The sequence below is a fragment of the Sarcophilus harrisii genome, chromosome 2, assembly GCF_902635505.1.
Source record: "Sarcophilus harrisii chromosome 2, mSarHar1.11, whole genome shotgun sequence".
NCBI classification, from domain to species: Eukaryota; Metazoa; Chordata; class Mammalia; order Dasyuromorphia; family Dasyuridae; genus Sarcophilus; species Sarcophilus harrisii.
The window spans coordinates 477,728,725-477,747,438 of NC_045427.1; the positions used below are offsets into that span (position 1 = coordinate 477,728,725).

Consider the following 18,714-nt stretch of genomic DNA (forward strand, 5'->3'; position numbering starts at 1 on the left):
AAGAGAAAAGAGGAAGAAGGAAGGAGGAAAGAAAGAAGGAAGGAAGGAGGAAAGGAGAGAAGGAAGGAAGGAAGGAAGGAAGGAAGGAAGGAAGGAAGGAAGGAAAAAAGGAAGCGTTTATTAAATTATTATGTGCCAGTCAATATGTTAAATAATTTACAAATATTCTGTCATTTAATCTTCACAACAACTCTGATAGACTAGTAATATCTCTAATAAACTTTAAAACACAAAGCCTAGAATGTATGAGTGGGATAAAAGTCTTAGAACATAGACCATTAACTATTCAATCTAGAAGGGATGTCCTAGATCATCTAACTTCCTCTGTCTTACAGATTAGAAATTTGAGACTTCAGTTTTGGGGAATTGACTTGCCCAAGGTCACACTGCAAATCATTGGCAAATGAGGACTAGAACCCAGGCCAGTTTTCTCCCATCTCATGTTGCTGCCATTTCATGCCATCAGCTCATCTTGACTAAGTCTTGATCCCAAGGTGACCTGCTCCCCACAAATTCAAGCATTTCCTGCCCAGTGAGTGCAGTATTAAGGAAGAAATGGAGAGAACTGCTCTGTGATTACAGCCTAAAATTTTCTCTGATTCAACACTGCTCTCCCCTACGGCATGATTAGTCAGGTACGATTACCATTTCATAATGAGATTAATGAGAGAATTCATTCAGAAGTCATTATCTTTCCTAATAATGACCTTACTGATTACTGTATCTCCTTCAACTAGGTTACTGATTTTGATGAAAATATAATAAATATAGCTTTGCAGCACCTGGAAATTTGTTCTCTGCCTGGAATAGTTCTGAGGTGAAGACTTATTTTTAAGAATTTCTTGAAAGTGATTAAATATTTTGGTTCTCCTGAGGCAGTATTTCTGTGTTTTCACAGATGACATTTTTGAAATGTATGAAATATTTGATGATAAAATATTTAATAAGCCCAGCATTTATATTTTTCAGACATCTGTTTCTACTTTGAGACTGACTGAATGTGATTTTACATAAAATTTCTATTTGCATGTTATGTTAGTTTAAGGAAATGTCTTTGCTATGTATCACATATGCATTTCATAAAATAATGAACACCCCTAGAGAAGGCGTGGTGGACCTCATCTCCCAGGAAACTAGCAGGGTCCATGGCAAGATGCAGTTAAACAAATCAGGAGACAACAGAGTGATGGGTTTTCTTGTAATGGTCTGGCAAACTGTACCATGAGGCATCGATCAGTTGTTGAATTTTTGTGCTTGTGCTTGTCAATCAATCAATCATTCATGACTTGTTTATTGAGCCTATGATTGTCCAGCCCTTTGTTGATGTGCCAGTATTTGAGTGCCCCTCACTGTGTGTCAGGAATTGGGCTAAATGCTTTATAAACATCTCATTTCAACCCCACAACAGTGCTTTTATTATCCCATTTTTCCACTGTGGAAACTGAGGCAAACAGATGTTAAGTGACTTGGCAAAATTACATACATAATAAGTGTCTGAGGCTGGATTTGCATTCAGATCTTCCTAACTCCAAGCTCATGGCTTTATCCATGGAATCATTTAACTGCTGAGACAGTGAAGTACAAGACAATCTTTACTCTTGGGAGGATTATGATTTATTTGGGGAGTTAACACACACACACACACACACACACACACACACACACACGCAGCACAGCACAAGACATTATGTCATCTTCCAATCAAGGCCAGCCACAGTGTGATGCAATGGGGAAAAGCCAGGATTGGGAGTCAGGGACTCCTGGCTTGGACTCCAGGCCACCTCTGCTGCTTAACTAGTAATGATCACATCACCAGAAAGCATTGCAAGTTACTGAATGTCTGTGAGCTTCATTTTCTACCTCTAAAAAATGAAGGGCTGATCTAGATCAATATAGAAAAGGGATCATTGATTTTGGAACTAGAAGGGACCCTAGGGCTCTCTGGCCCATCCCCCTCATTTTAATGCTTTCATTTAAAGCTTCCATGACTTATTCAAGCTCCCATTTATAGGAAAGGGCAGACTTTGACCTCAGGACCTTGGATTTAAAATCTAGTGGTCTTTGTATTACATCAAAACTGCCTCTGACATGACATTGTTCTATTCTAGGTTTACTTAGCCCATGCTCTCTATATACTCCCAGGTTCTAATGGTCCATGTTCAGTATTCTAATATTCCTTGATTCCTGCTATTCACACATCATCCTTTTGTTATAAAATCTGAAGACTGACCTTTCTGTGGAATATGTGATTTTTTTTTGCCTTGTTAGAAGCTTTGAGGCTCTTTTCATATATATAAATAGTTATTACAATAGGGCAGGTTTGCTTACTTTCAGCACTACCGTTCATCTTCATCCTTATGTCACCCACAGGGATTTATGAATAAATTTGGGGTGTGATATAGTGGGGTTTCTCATTGTGACTTTCCTTGATGCTAATGGGAGTTGGGAGGCACCCAGCCCATGAATCACACCTGCTGCAAATAAAGCTGCTGGAAGAAACAAAGAGAAAATAGGCAAGTCTAGGGAGGAGCTTCTGTATTTGGGGACTGTGAACTGATTGACTGCTTGTACATAATAGCAAGCAGAAAGGGACCTTAGAGATCACTTAGTCCAAGAGTCTTACCCTTTCTTTGTATCATGGATCTTTTCAGTGGGTGGAACTTAAAGACTCCTTAGAAAAATGTTTTCTGTTTGTGGCAGCCCTGTCTGTAGTGGCTAGAAGCTGGAAAATGAATGGATGCCCATCAACTGGAGAATGGGTGAGTAAATAGTGGTATATGAATGTTATGGAATATTACTGTTCTGTAAGAAATGACCAGCAGGATGAATAGAGAGAGGATTGGTGACACTTACATGAACTGATGCTGAGTGAAATGAGCAGAACCAGGAGACCATTATATACCTCAATAATGATACTGTATGAGGATATATTCTGATGGAAGTGGATTTCTTCAACAAAGAGATCTAACTCCGTTTCAATTGATCAAGGATGGACAGAAGCAACTACACCCAAAGAAAGAACACTGGGAAATGAATGTAAAATGCTTGCAGTTTTGTTTTTCTTCTCGGGTTATTTATACCTTCTGAATCCAATTCTCCCTATGCAACAAGAGAACTGTTCGGTTCTGCACACATATATTGTATCTAGGATATACTGTAACCTATTTAACATGTATAGGGCTGCTTGCCATCTCGGGGAGGGGATGGAGGGAGGGAGGGGAAAAATCGGAACAGAAGTGAGTGCAAGGGATAATGTTGTAAAAAAATTACCCTAGCATGGGTTCTGTCAATAAAATGTTATTAAATTCAAAAAAAAAAAAAAACAAGAAATGTTTTCAAATGTATAAACTAAAATACATAGAATTACAAAAAAAGCCAATTATATGGAAATATAATTTTCAAAATATTAGAGAAAATATTGAAAAAAGTTCCTGGACTCCAGGTTAGGAACTCCAAATCTAGACTAATACTTTTCTTTTACAAATGTGGAAGTTGACATCATCTAGGATTGAAGTAATGTATCCTGTTTACAAAGCTTGGAAACCCCATTTCCTGGTTTTTCATCACACTACAGTGACTACACTATGACTTGTGGGAGAAAGAAGCCCCTCTGAGGGGAGGGAAAGGGCCAAGAAATTAACTGATCAGTGAACAGTTTAAAGGCAAGTGGTGAGTCTAGGGATGATCAGATTAAACAGTGAAGAAAAATTATTCACATTTTCTCTGCAGGGAACAGAAATAAGAGGGAATAGAGAAAAAAGCAAGGGGGAAAGCCTCGGAAGGGCAATGAAGGAGAGGTAGTGCTTAGGGGAGATATTCTCCCTTGAGTTTACTAGACAATACGACTATGCTCAAATTATGGATTTTCATACTCCAAAGGAGGGAAGAACTGGTCCAAATAAAGCTTCTAGCTCTGACAGAAGGACGTTAGGGAATATCTCTGTAGGTTGAGAGATAGAAATTACAATGACTCAGGAAACAAAGTGGAGTTAAGAAATTCCATGTCTCTGATTTCTGGGAGAAAAGAAATGTGAACAAGAAACAAAATGAGATCTAATACAGAGGGTTGAAGTTAAAATATTTAGAATGGGGAAGAGAGTTAAAGGAGGCAGAGGAAATGAATTCATCACAGAGATATGATAATGGAAATGTATAAAATAGTAAGAATGCCTGATATAGAGGCAGTATACTTTTTGTAAAAGATATCTGACTAGGTTTTAGAACGCCTTAATTTTAAATCTGGCTCTGTCAAACTTCAGCTTCTCTATCCAAAAAAAGGAGGGGAGTTTGATTAGATACCTATCAACTGGAAAATGGCTTAAACAAATAGTGATAGATTAATGTAATGAAATATTAGTGTGCTGTAAGAAATAATGAAATTGATGAATACAAAGCAGCATGAAAGCCATATTAATTGTATGCAAAGTGAAGATAGCAGGATGAAAAAAATAACATATACAATCATAAAGGAAAATAGGAAGAGGCGAAGGTGGTGGTAGAAAAGGAAGAGGAGGAGAAAAAAAGGAGGAGGAAGAAGAGGAGGAGCAGGAAGAGGAGAAAGGAGGAGGAGAAGGGGAAGGAAGAAGAAGAAGAAGAGAAAAAGGAAGTGAGAGGGGAAGGAGAAGGGAGGGGGGAGGAAAAGGGAAAGGGGAGAGTAAAAGGGAGGGAGAGGAGGAGGGAAAAGGGGAAGAGTAGAGAAAAGGAGAGGGGGAGGGGAAAGGAGAAAGGGGAAGAAAAGGGGAAGGGAACAATTGAAACTGAATGCTAGAAAATTATAATGATCAAATTTGGCTCCAAAGTCAATAATTTAACACATATTTATGACGCACCCACTATGTGCCATATTTTGTACTAAGTTCCAGGAATATGTAAACACACACACACACACAAAACCCTGCTCTCAAATAGCTCACACTCTAATGAGGGAGATAACACGCAAACAATTATGTACAAACAGAATGTAGACAAAATAACTTGAAGATAATCACAGAGGTGGATTTGGAAAAGCTTCTTGCAGAAGGTAGAAGTTTAGCTACAACTTAAAGAAAGCCAGGGAAGCCAAGAAGTGGGAATGAGGAGGGAAAGCATTTCAGGCAAGGGAGATAGCTACTTGAAAGAGTCAAGAGTTAAAAGATGGAATGTCATGTGAGGAACAACCAGAAAGCTGATGTCATTGGATGGTAGAGTATGTGGAGGAGAGTAAGGTATGAGAAGTCTGGAAAGATAGGAAGGGCGCAAGTTATGAAGGGGTTTAGAAACCAAAGGTTTTTATAATTGGTAATAGGAGGCACGATAGTTTATTGAAAAGGGACTGATATGTCAGATTTTCACTTTAGGAAGATCAAATATAAAACTTGAATGGGTGAACTATAACAGGGAGAGACATGAGACTGGGAGATTAATCAGAAGCTTTTACGATCATTTAGATGTGAGGTGATGAGGATCTGTACCAGAGAGGTAGCAATGTCAGAGAAGAGACAGGGGCAAAGGTGTATTGGTAAATGTTTAACAAGCAGCTCTCTAGGGAAGGGAATGGACAAATGACACTTTAAAATTTCATCTTCATTATTAACATTTCTTCCATCACATTAAAATTGGGCAATCAACAAAATAACAAATCAAAATCTAACTGGTATTTGCCATTTTTTGACGTATAAATTCTCACACTGAAAATTTAACAATTGGCTCTCTTAAATCAATTTCAGTTAGCTCTAGCACACCTCTGGAAGTGAGCATAAATAATGAACATTACAAAAGTAAAAAAAAAAATTGAAGTGTAAGAGCTGGAGATTTATTGTTACTGTGATTATTAAATTGTCAAATTAGCTGCGTCACTTTCCTACAACCAAATACCATCATTCACCAGTACCAGAGCTGGAACTTAACCAGACTGAGGAACAAGACAGAAAGAACATATATGTGAATATCATTGGTAACTCAACTTATACTCTTTATGTATTCCTATCAAGAAAAAGTATTCAATAATATTCAGATTAGTAGGGCAATATGGCCTCTACAACTCTTTTGTAACAATCAATTGCAGAAGTAATAGAATTGAGCTTCAATATTTCCCTTAATTTTATTTGTCTGTATCCATGTTACTTAAACATATTTCAGTTTCTTAAAGAAAATGTACACAAGGGGGAAAATACTGATCTAAGAGAACACTGAATCAGTTAGTGAATATATGACTAACTTCTAGGTCATTTTTTAATAGGTCCTAAAGGAATCATACCACCCTAATAGTTGGAGAATTAGTCAATTAAATGATTATATATGCAGAACCTGTATCAGATTACTTGCTATCTTGGGGAGGAGGGAGCTAAGAAAGGAAAAGAGAAAAAAAAATTTGGAACTCAGAATCTTACAAAAATGAGTGTTGAGAATTAGGCAAATAGGATTTCTCTGGAAGAAAAACTGTATATGGAAAAGCCAAATGTTCTTATTGTATAGTTAGAACAACTTTTGATCTTTCATCTGTAAATTATATTTCTATCCTACCCAATTTCCACTTCAATTCAAATAGATTCTGGGTTATCTGGTATAATACTGGTCTGATTTAGAGGCAGATTTCCTCCAAAATGTCTCCTTTCTATGCCTCTGAAAAGCAAAATGTTCAACTATTCTTATACAACTACAAAGGGAAAATTAACAGAATTGACAACTGATTGAGTATGAAGCATTAGAGTGAGGAATCAAAAATGATTCCTCAAGGTTGTAAGCCCAGGTGGCTGGAAGGATAGTAGTGCCCTGAATAGTAATAGGCAAATTAGGAAGAAAAGAGAGCAGGACTGGACTGGGGTAAGGAAGACACTGAGTTTAGCTTTGGAAATGAGGTTTTTAAGATATTTATGGGACATCCAATTTGAGATGTCCAGTAGTCAATTGGAGAGACAAGGTTGGAGGTTAGAAGAGAGAGCAGGGCTGGATAAATATATCTGAAAATGATTGGCATGACTCTGACCTTCTATGTCCCATGTTCTGATATCCCTTCCAGTTCTGATGTTTTTGCATCATATCTGATGATATTATGCATTCTCAGGTTCCTTCAAGCTCCAACATTCTATGTTATATATTCTAAGGTTTCTTTAAGTTCTTACATTCTACGTTACATGTTCTAAGATTACTTCCAGCTCCAACAATCTAGATTACATGTTCTAAGATTCCTTCAAGTTCTAACATTCTTTGTTCTATATTCTAAGGTCTCTTCCCTCTCTAATATTACATATCTCTAGCTTTTCTGAACTATTGTCAAGCTGCTCTAGGGTCAAAGCACTGAATTCAGAGTCCAGAGTGTCCATCCAGCTGCTCCCTGCTCTGATTAAGAAAAGTGCCCCATGCAGCTCTCAATTACTAACATAATTACAATAATAATTACTTCATAATTCTCAAGTACCAGGAATAGGTCAGTTAGCTCCTGCTCCCCAGGAACTTATTACATACCCAGAAAGAATCCACATGCTGACCTGTCAAAGGTGTGACCCAGCATCATCCATTTCTTCCCAAAGTGTTTCTGTAAAGAAATCTGCCTTCTCTAGATTACACATTGGGTTAAATGCAATCCCCATCGTCTCCCTGGGAGCAGAACAGTAAGTAGCATCATTTCTGATTTCTAGCATGTTGTGGAGCCTCAAAGAAACTGAAGATCAAATTAAAAGCAATAACAATAATTGCTCCCTTCTCTGGGACTAATAGAGGCACCAGCAGGATTTGCTTAATAAACTTGCTGGTATCTCTGTATCTTGTTGGTTTATACAAATGAATGAAGCATTATAAATGTAGCTACCATTAAGTATCACTTTAAGTTTGCATCCTATACTGATGAAATCAAACTCTACTTCAGACAAGTACAACAGACTTAGTTGTGTGATCCTAGGTCAATCATTTAGCCTTTTAGTGACTCAGATGCCTCTCTAAGATGTTAAGTTACTGACATACAATTAAATAGAAGGAATTCTTCCCTTGGTTTCCTACCCCCATGAAATTTTCTATTTCGGTGGTTCGGGGTTTAGACTCCTCTTGAATTTGATCACTTTCTAAATTAATGAGTGCAGAAGAACCCATTCCCATCTAAATGCTGAACATTGTGGATCTTGTCTTGCAGCCACAGCAACCACACCCTTCCATCTGGAAGCTATTGTGAAGATTCAGAGAGGCTCCTCCATTGCAGTAATTGGCTTGATTAGAAACTACTAAGGTAATCTCTCAGTCATATCTTGTCTTATAGATTGAATTAGCTCCCAAGTCAGTCTCATTAGAAGCCACCTGTTACAACTTTCACTATCGGGCTCTGTGATTTGGAGCTCTACTTCTGGGATTTGTGGGATAATAAAATTGGAGAATACTCTGGAGAGGACAGTAGTAAGAAGAAAACTACCTATTTCAGTCACTCTTCTATCTTCGTTTAGAAAAGAGAGCAATACTTGCCTGGCTCATCGAAGTTTCACTGCTTAGGATCAAAGATTCAGAGCTGGAAGGAGCCTGAAAGATCATCTAATCCAATTCCTCATTTTATAGTAAAGAAAACTGAGCTCCAAGAGAATGGAGAATGATTTTGATTAAAATCGCATAGGTAGAAAGTGGCAGAGGCAGAATTTGAGAGCATATGAGGTAGGATAAGAGGAGGTTGGCTCAGAATATAATTTTTTGTAAGGCTTCTTCTGCTTGGGATGTTAGCTATGTTACATCTGGGGGTATATGGAATATGGTGTCTACTATCTGCTCTCCTGTTTGGGTAAACTTGTCTTGAACTGAGATTATGATTTATAATGTCTTGTTTTTGCTAATAGGAAATCCAAATGCAATTAATAGCCACTTTCTTCCCTATAGCTAAGTAAGGATAATGTCTCCCATCTCTTTGAAGGGATCAAAATCTTTTTTCCAGTTCTTTATCTGCTCTGGCATTAAACATTCAACAAAGGGGCAGATGGTCACCAGAGTTTCTGTTTATGGTTCTATTTGGAGCTACATGATGATGCAAAGAGGGAACCCAATATAGATAATCATGATACCCTCCAATATCACCAATTGCCATCAACTCCTCTTTTAAGCTCATGGTTCAGAAAACCATGTAAAGAAGAAAAGGGTTCATGTAGAGGTCACAAAAAACAAATACATCTCTTCTTGAAATTCATGGACTCCCACTAACCCTCAACTCTTCCTGAAAGACTGTCATTCATGGATAGTCATATTGCCTCTCTTCATTCCTCTGAAGATGACCACTGCTTCCAATTGCTGGTGTTATGAGATTGTTTCTTCATCTCTCCAGAGCTCCTGACATCATCTTTTGCAGCTCCCAATAGGCAGCACCTATTGTCCTCTGCATTACTCCAAGTTGAGAAGAGAACATTTTCAAATCCCCACTAGTTAAGTGAATTTCTGTCACCACAATGCATCCATATGGAACTATAGATTAAATATGAGTGAAACCTCATTGGCATTCATAGCCATTTTTTGGAAGAAGGAAGGAAGAGAGGGAGGGAAGAAGGAAAGAAGAAAGGGAGGGAGGGAAGAAGGAAGGGAGAAAGGGAAAAGGAAGGGAAGAAAGAAAGAAAAAAGGAAGGAGGGAAAGGAGAAAAAAAGGAAAGAAAAAACTTTTTTGTAAGCTACTATGTCTCAAGTACTATGTTAAGTACATTGCACATGTCATCTTATTCTCTTAACAACCCTGGAAAGTATTTGTTATTATTATCATCCTCATTTTACAGTTAAAGAAACTGAGGCAGATAGAGGTTAAGTGACTTGCTCAAGGTCATAAAATTAGTAGATTCTGAGGCTGGATTTGAACTCAGATCTTCCTGACTCCAGGCTCAATATCCTGTCTACTGTGTCACTTAGCTGCCTTGATGGTATTAGCACCTAGCTAAGTCATTTAGGCATTTCCCACTTGGCCAGTACTAAAGCTTATGCTCTTTAGAGGTAAGTTTTGAGGGATGCAATTATAAAGATGTTCTCCCTTCATCCTGTTCTGCAATCTAACTGAGCCCTCCTAGTGACATCACAGAGAAAGTCATAGATCCCCGGAAGAGCACGTGCCAGGAGGCTCTTTGGAAATTGTCAGGCTCTTGGACAAGTAGTTGTCTGACCTTAGCTTTGCAGGACAGTACTATTCTATCCTGCCAAGTCAGGGATGGTGTTCTGCCAAACTTGGCTGGTTATAGGCTCTTGCCAAATGCTGAATCTTCATTTTTGGGGCCAACTCAAAGATCATCGATCAAATGGAAGGTGTTAAGTCAATGAGACAAGGCAGATTCTGGCTAAAAGTGCAAAGTGAGCAAGGAAGATTTTGTGTGCATTTTGTAAGAGCAATAATGAGGCAGACCTTTTACAAACCCCTATCTATCCTGAAACCCAGATAAGGACAAAATCTTGCTTGTCTTAGATAAGCAAAATCAAGTTCAAGAGCTTCTTTTATCAGTTTATAAATAGACTGCAAGAAAGCAATTAGACTCTGAACTCTGACTTAAAACTACATAAAGGAAACAGTCAAGAGTTATAATGAAATATAGATCTTGAGGAAGCAAAGATAAGAAGGCAAACCACTCAAGTCCAAAAACTGAAATTCATGATCAACAGCCTGAATTAGGCCCCCTGAGTCAACCACGTATTGAGAGTAGTCTCAGTACCTTTTAAGGGAAAACAAGCCTAACTTGCATGAGGGGAGGGGTTAGGATATTGCTCCTACAATATATTCCTTATATGTGGCAGTTATCAAGCTTATTAGCCATCTAATTTGCAAGAATAATCATTTGGATATAGAAAACTACCCAGTAATGTAAACTCCTCTGTGATCTACCTGAGCCTGCTTCCCCATGTCCTTCTGCCTTCCCTTGTGATGCTCTCCCTATCGGCAGCCTCAGGGTATTTTATGATTACTTTTGCTCATCCAAATAGGAAAGTGTCTTAGGGTCACCTCTTTCTAATCATCTTACACATCTTCCTTCCCAGTCCACCCCAACACTGAATTGTCCCAAGTACCAAAAATGCTTCTTAAGATTCTAATTTTTGCCATTGCTTTTATAGATCATAATGATTCAGCCATTTTTCAGTCATTTTTCTTTTTAAAATCCACTAGATATTTTCTACTTCTCTACAGCATTTATTTTAAGCCTTAAACAAAATATTTGGCAAAAATATTACAAGATCCTCTTTCATGATTATTAGGGCCTCATTTCTGCATTTCCCTGGAAATGGTGTTTTCTATAATATCCTCACTGCAGCAACAATATTTCTATAAGCAGGACTAGACATCCAAGTAGTCACAAAAGTATACAACATTGACTTTAATCCCATGACTATTTTGAAGGTTTTTTTTTTCAAAATCAAAAATGAACATAAGCCTTGTTTCCCCAAAGGCCAACCACTGTTGAAATATCGTCTCCATCTTGGTCTTTTGGTTTCTAGAAAGACTCAAGTTTTAAGAATTTCAGGTGGCATGGCATAAATATCCCTCAGGGCCAAGGAAAAGTCTCTGAGTCTAAATTTTAAAAGCTGAAGATACTGAACTCACTTTGTGCCTCCTAGAAGCTATACAAATAGTAGGAAAGGAAAAAATAAGCACTATTCTCTGAAGTTTTCAACTTTATAAGTGTTTATTAAGTGTTCACTGGAGGGGGGGAGCCAAAATGGCAGAGAGTAGATAGTTATTTGTCTGAGCTTTTCCTGGCTTCCTTCAGATCGACACCAGATAAAACCTCTGAATTGATTTTAGTGACAGAACCCCCAAGTATTTGGAGTGTAACAAATTTCCAGGAGAAGAAATTTGGGGAAAACTTCAAGAAAGGCCTGCTTCAGTCAGACATGGAAAGGTAGGGGAGGTAGCCCAGTAGAGGTACAGCACAAGGACCCAGGGCAGAGTGGCTTCCATTCATTGGGGGACTCTACTTGAAGGCTTTTTAAAAACACTTCAGTATTGGCAACTCTGTCCTGATTTAGAAGCCAAGAGATCAGCAAATTAGCTGTGAGATATCCAACACAACTACAAAAGGCAAATAGTGAGCCTCTGAACCCAAGAATAATGTGGGACTTGGCCACACCTATCCAGCACAGGAAGAAAGTCAGCAGCACCAGCCCCAAGGCAATGTGAAGCTGCTGTCACCTTAGAGGAAGCTTGAGACAATTTCCCCTTTCCCCTAAGAACAGATCTCAACCTTAAAAATGAGCAAAAAAGCAAAAAGACTTCTGACCATAGATAACTTTTATGGAGACAGGGAAGAACAGATCTCAAAACCTGAGGACACCAAAGGCAAAACATCTCCAGATGATGCCTTAAAGGGTGATATGAGTTGAACTTCACCTCACAAAGCTCTCTTAGAAGAATCCAAAAAGGATATTTAAAATAGAGAAGAAAATGGGGAAAGGAAATGAGAACTTTGCTGGAGAGCTTGAAAAGGGAAACACAGAAATTATCTGAAGAAAAAAGCAGATTTAGCTAAATGGGAAAAGCATATAATTGCTTATAAAATGATCTGACAAAATGGAAAAAGAAAATAACTCCTTGAAAAACAGAATTTATGAAATGGAAAAAAATCCAATGAACAAAATAATTCATTTAAAAGTTCAACTAGCAAAATGCAAAAAGAGATAAAAAAGCTAACTGAAGAAAGTAATTCTCTAAAAATTAGAATTGAACAAATGGAAGTGAATGACTCAATGAGACATCAAGAATCAAACAAAACCAAAAAATTCAAAAATAGAAGAAAATGCAAAAAAACGTCATTGAAAAACCTGGAAAATAAATCTAAGTGAGACAATCTAAGAATTATTGGACTACCTGAAAATCAAAATGAAAAAAAAAAAAGCCAAGACAGCATCTTTCAGGAAATCATCAAGGAAAATTGCCATGATGTCCTAGAACTAGAGGGTAAAATAGTCAATGAAATAATTAACCAATCACCTCCTGAAAGAGATCCAAAAATGAAAACTCCAAAGAATATCATAGCTAAATTTCAGAATTATCAGATCAATGAGAATATATTGCAACCAACTAGAAAGCAGGATCTAATAGCTTCTACTTTAAAGGACTGAAGGGCCTGGAATATGGTATCCTAAAGGACAAAAGAGCTTGTATTACAGCCAAGAATCAACTATCCAACTACACATTATCTTTCAGGGAAAAAAAGATGAACAGTCAGTGAAATACATTTATTTTTGATGAAAAGACCAGAGCTGAACACAAAGTTTGATCTTCTAATACAGAAATCAAGAGAAGCTTTAAAAAGTAAAAAGAAAAGAAAAAAACTATGTTTCTTTTAAAAGTTAAAAAATTTACATACCTATATGAAAAGATGATATGCTTAATTCTCAAGATCTTCATCTCTATTAGGGCTATACTTAGAAGCTGTAGATACAATTTGATTTTACTGTGATGATATAAAAAAGAAACTAGAGAAAAGGAATTGTATTGGAAGAAGAGGAAAGAGTAGGTAAAACGGAGTAAATTACATCTCATGAAGAGGTTAAAAAAAAAAAGAAGGGAAAGAAGGGAGGGGAATGAGCATTGTATGAACCTTACTCTCATCAGATTTGGCTCAAAGAGATAATATCAGACATATTTAGTTTCATAGAGAAACTAATCTCACCCAATCTGGAAGCAGGAGGGGAAAAAGGAAAGGAAAGGAACCCTACAATATATTGTTACAATGAACATATTTAAAACAGAGTGATACATACAGAGTAAATGTAAAAGGCTGGGCAGAATCTATTATGCTTCAGTGGAAGTAAAAAAAAAAATCAGGGGTAATGATTCTGATCTCAGTTCAAGCAAAAGCAATCTCATTAAAAGAGATAAGGAAGGAAACTACATTGTGCTAAGGATACCATAGATAATAAAGTAATATCAATAATAAACTTATATGCCCCAAGTAGTATATCATCCAAATTCCTAAAGAAATTAAAGAGAGCTGAAAGATGAATTAGGCAACAGAACTATACTAGTGGGGAATCTTAACCTTGCTTTATTAGAACTAAATAAATCAAACCATAAAATAAATAAAAAAGAAGTTAAGGAGGTAAATAGAATTTTAGAAAAGTTAGGTATGTATGTTTAACATATATTGGATTACTTACCATGTAAGGGAGGGGTGGGGAAAGGGGGAAGAAAATTGGAACATTAAGTTTTGCAAGTGTTAATGTTGAAAAATTATCCATGAATATGTTTTGAAAATAAAAAGCTTTAATTTTTGAAAAAAGAAAAGTTAGGTATGATAGACCTTTGGAGAAAATTGAATGGAGACAAAAAGAAATATGCTTTTTTCTCAACAGTACATGGAATCTACATAAAAATTGACTGTGTATTAGGGCATAAAAAAGCTCAAAATCAAATGCAGAAAGGCAGAAGTATCAGATCATGATACTAAAAACAATTCATGTAATAAAGGATCAGGGAAAAATAGACCAAAAATTAATTGGAAACTAAATAATCTGATCCTAAAGAATGAGTGGGTGAAACAACAAATCAGACACACAATCAATAATTTCATCCAGAAGAATGACAGTAATGAGATACCACAACCAAAATTTAAGTGATGCAACCAAAGCAGTTCTTAGGGGAAGTTTTATATCTCTATATGCTTACTTGCATAAAATAAAGAGAAGATCAATGAATTGGACATGCAATTTAAAAAGCTAGGAAAAAACCCACATTTTAAAAACCCAATTAAATACCAAATTTGAAATTCTGAAAAGAGGAGACTAATAAAACTGAAAGAAAACTGTTGAACCAATAAAGTTGGTTTTATGAAAAAACCAACAAAATAGAGAAATCTTTAGTTAATTTGATTAGAAAAAGGAGAGAAAAAAATCAAATTGTTAGTTTCAAAAATAAAAAGGGTGAACTTTTCATCAATGAAGAGGAAATTAGAACAATAATTTGAGCTATTTTGCTCAACTGAAGGCCAATAAATCTGACTATCTAAGTGAAATGGACGAATATTTACAAAAATCTACATTGCCCAGATTAAGAGAGGAGGAAATAAATTGCTTAAATAGTCCCACTTTAGAAAAAGAAATTGAACAAACTATTAATCAACTCTTTTAGAAAGGGGAATTCAAGGGAATTAGTGGGAAAAAAAACAAATGAAGGTGGCCTAACTATACCAGACCTAAAACTATATTATAAAGCAGTGGTCATCAAAACCATTTGGTACAGGCTAAGAAATAGAGTAGTCAATCAGTGGAATAGATTAGGTTCACAATACACAATAGTCAAAGACTATTGTAATTTAGTGTTTGATAAACCCAAAGACCCCAGCTTCTGGGATAAGAACTCACTATCTGACAAAAATTGCTGGGAAAATTAGAAATTGGTATAGCAGAAACTAGGCATTGACCCACACTTAACATCCTATACCAACATAAAGTCAAAATGGGTTCATGATTTAGACATAAAAAGTGATGCTATAAGCAAATTAGAAAAACAAAGTATAATCTACCTCTTAGATCTGTGGAGAAGGAAATAATTTGTCATCAAAGAATCACTAAAGTACATTATGGAATAAATGCAAGATGGATATTTTTATTACATTAAGTTAAAAAGGTTTTGTACAAGCAAAACCAATACAGACAAGATTAGAAGGGAAGCAGTAAACTGGTGACAAAATTTTACATCCAAGGATTCTGATAAAAGCCTCATTTCTAAAATATATAAAGAATGGACTCAAATTTATAAGAATACAAGCCATTCTCCAATTTTTAATGGTCAAAGGATATAAACAGACAATATAAGATAAAGAAATTAAAACTATTTCTAGTCATATGAAAAAATTCTGTCACTGTTGATCAGAGAAATGTAAATTAAGACAACTCTGAGGTGCCACTATATACCTCTCAGATTGAGGAAGATGACAGGAAAAGATAATGATGAATGTTGGAGAGGATGTGGGAAAACTGGGACACTAATACATTGTTGGTGGATTTGTGAACTAATCCATTCATTCTGGAGAACAATATGGAATTATGCTCAAAGGCTTATCAAGGATATATACCCTTTGATCCAGCAGTGTCTCTACTGGGCCTGTATCCCAAAGAGATTATAAAAAATAAATTTTGGTATATGAATGTTATAGGATATTATTGTTCTATAAGAAACAAACAGCAAGATGATTTCAGAAAGACCTAGAGAGACTTACATGAAGTGATGCTAAGTAAAGTGAGTAGAACTAAGAGAACATTATACACAGCAACAAGATTATACGATGATCAATTCTGATGGACTTGGCTCTTTTCAAAAGTGAAGTGATTCAAACTAGTTCCAATGGTCTTGTGATGGAGAGAGTCACCTACACTCAGAGAGAGGGCTGTGAGAATTGAGCGTGGATCACAACATAGTATTTTCACCTCTTCTGTTGTTGTTTGTTTGTATTTAGTCTCCTTTCTCATTTTTACCCTTTTTGATCTGATTTTTCTTTTGCAGCATGATAATTGTGGAAAGATATATAGAAGAATTGCACACGTATAAATATATATTGGATTACTTTCCATCTAGGAGAAGGGGTGGGGGCAGAAAGGGAGGGGGAAAATGGAAGACAAGGTTTTACAAGGTGAATGTTGAAAATGTCTATGCATATGTTTTGAAAATAAAAAGCTTTATTTAAAAAAAGTGTTCAGTGCAAGTTCACTGTTATAAAGATAGAGAAGGATAAAAAGGGGAACAGGATATAGTCATTGCGCTTATGGAATTGACCAATTATAGGGGAGAGATAAGTGAATATACATGGGAAATGAAGTAATAATACAAGGTGGAATGTAAGGGTCAAATGAAGCCTGTACATCTTCTAGTGTTCAAGAAACTGGCTTATAGGGGAAAAACTATTCAGAAATACTTTTAGTGATCACATTTATTCATAGGATCAAAGAATTTAAATAGAAGGGGACTTTGAGATCATATTGTCCAAAACTTTTATTTTACAAAGAGGAAAACTGAGACCCAGAAGCCAATTCTTCCAAAAACATCAATGTAGTAAAAGAAGAGTTAGGATTTCTTGGCCATTTCCTAACTATACCTACCATCTGCACTCCAGCCATCCTCATCCCATTCCAACCAGAACCTTAAATTCCAACACTGCAATCTAAGGTCCTGATAGGGCAGTTTTTATTTTATCTTGCCCAGAATCATATCTTTATTATCACTCCTAACCATTTCCATGCTACTAATAGTATTCTCCTCTTTGCCCCTTCCACTTTTTGGTTTCTCTTTAGAATGCAATCTAAGGGGCAGTTAGGTGGCACAGTAGATAGCACACCAGTCCTAAATCAGGTGGACCTCAGCTAAAATATGGCCTCACTGATTACCAGGTGTGTGACCCTGGGCAAATCACTTAACTCTGCCTCAACCACAACAACTAAAGAATGTAATCTGTTTGAGTATAGAATTGTCTTACCTATTCATTTAATGTCCCTATTATTCAGTACAGTACCTGTTACTAAGTGCTTAATAAATGTTTTTTTTTTAACTCACTCATTTGAAGCTAGGTCCTTGAATTATAGAGCCTGTGCTCTCTTCTATTTACTGAAATCCAATTCAACAAGTAATTATTGAGCTCCTCCCATTCAACAGTCACTGTACTAGTCAAAAAAAAAAGATAAGCAATATTTTCCCTCCACGGTCCGGGTATGAGATGATAAGACATGTACAACAGTTAAGAAGTTAAAAAAAAGAAATCCCAGGGGAAGAAAAAAGTACTAAGCACTGAAGTATCAGGAATGATTTCAGTAGCAAGTGACCAATTACTGCTCTAAATATTTCTTTATGGTCTCCAAGTTAGAGATAATAATGAAATGTGTTTCTAAAGGGAATTATCATAGTGGATAAAAAAAAATCTCTGAAAACTCTAGTTTTAAAGACTTTTTCCCCCCTATATAGGCTCAGAATTAAGAGATCATCAAATTCAATACCATTTTTACTGATGGTAAAACTGAGACCCAGAGGTTTGCTTAAGGCCACACATGAAAGTTCATTTCAAAACTAAAATTAGACTTCTGTCCAATTCCCAGTCCAATAAGCTTCTCCTCTCTATCACACTGGTTTGGGGCTGTATTCCATTCACAAAATAGGAAATTCATTGCATTCTCAAAACACTCTGTTCATTATCCTTCTCCTATTAAATTAAAGAGTCTGTAAACAGCCACCTAATAACAATATACTTCACAGTGAACCAGAAGAAGTCTCTAAAGACACCCCTCAAGCAAAAAATTTGCTAGGCAGAAATAAATCTCAGTAAAGCATTTAGAGGTGTTCTTAAAAACCAACACCACAATGCAAACCCTATCATCTTCTTAATTGAGTTTTTAATATCAGTAAAAAAGACAAAACAGAGTTGACAAAGGTGTAAGCAGAAACATCAGATGTGACATAAATATTCACACACCTTCCTCAAAAGCAAATTTTAAACAAGCAGACATTTCCTACCCACTTCTGACAGAAGTCCCCAAGAGAAATGTACAATTTCCTTCCCTACCTGTAGATAGGGTCCCAGGAGGAAACAATGGAAAACTGTGACAGCTGTCTCTTTCACTTAGGGGATGACCAACTAGCCCACAGTGGGAGAATAAGGCTTTTCTGTGACAATCAAACTCTAACAACTTGTAGTGATCAATCTAGGCCCCAGAGAATACATAATGAAATATATTTCCCCTCTCTCAATAGAGAGGTAGGGAGGGAGGCATGGATGCAGAATGTTGCTTATGCTATTAAATAGGCTTGCTATTAAACAGTTG

General features: G+C 36.5%; 1 long non-coding RNA gene across 1 annotated transcript in view; it reads left to right on the plus strand.

Annotated features, from left to right (window-relative positions):
• Positions 1 to 2,534: 2,534 nt before the first annotated feature.
• The window catches only part of LOC116421778, a 72,446-nt gene continuing 56,266 nt past the window's right edge, over positions 2,535 to 18,714 (plus strand). Inside the window, exons 1-2 of the long non-coding RNA XR_004232308.1 lie at positions 2,535 to 2,759; positions 8,105 to 8,197. This is a non-coding gene — a long non-coding RNA (uncharacterized LOC116421778). The remainder of the gene's footprint in view (positions 2,760 to 8,104; positions 8,198 to 18,714) is intronic.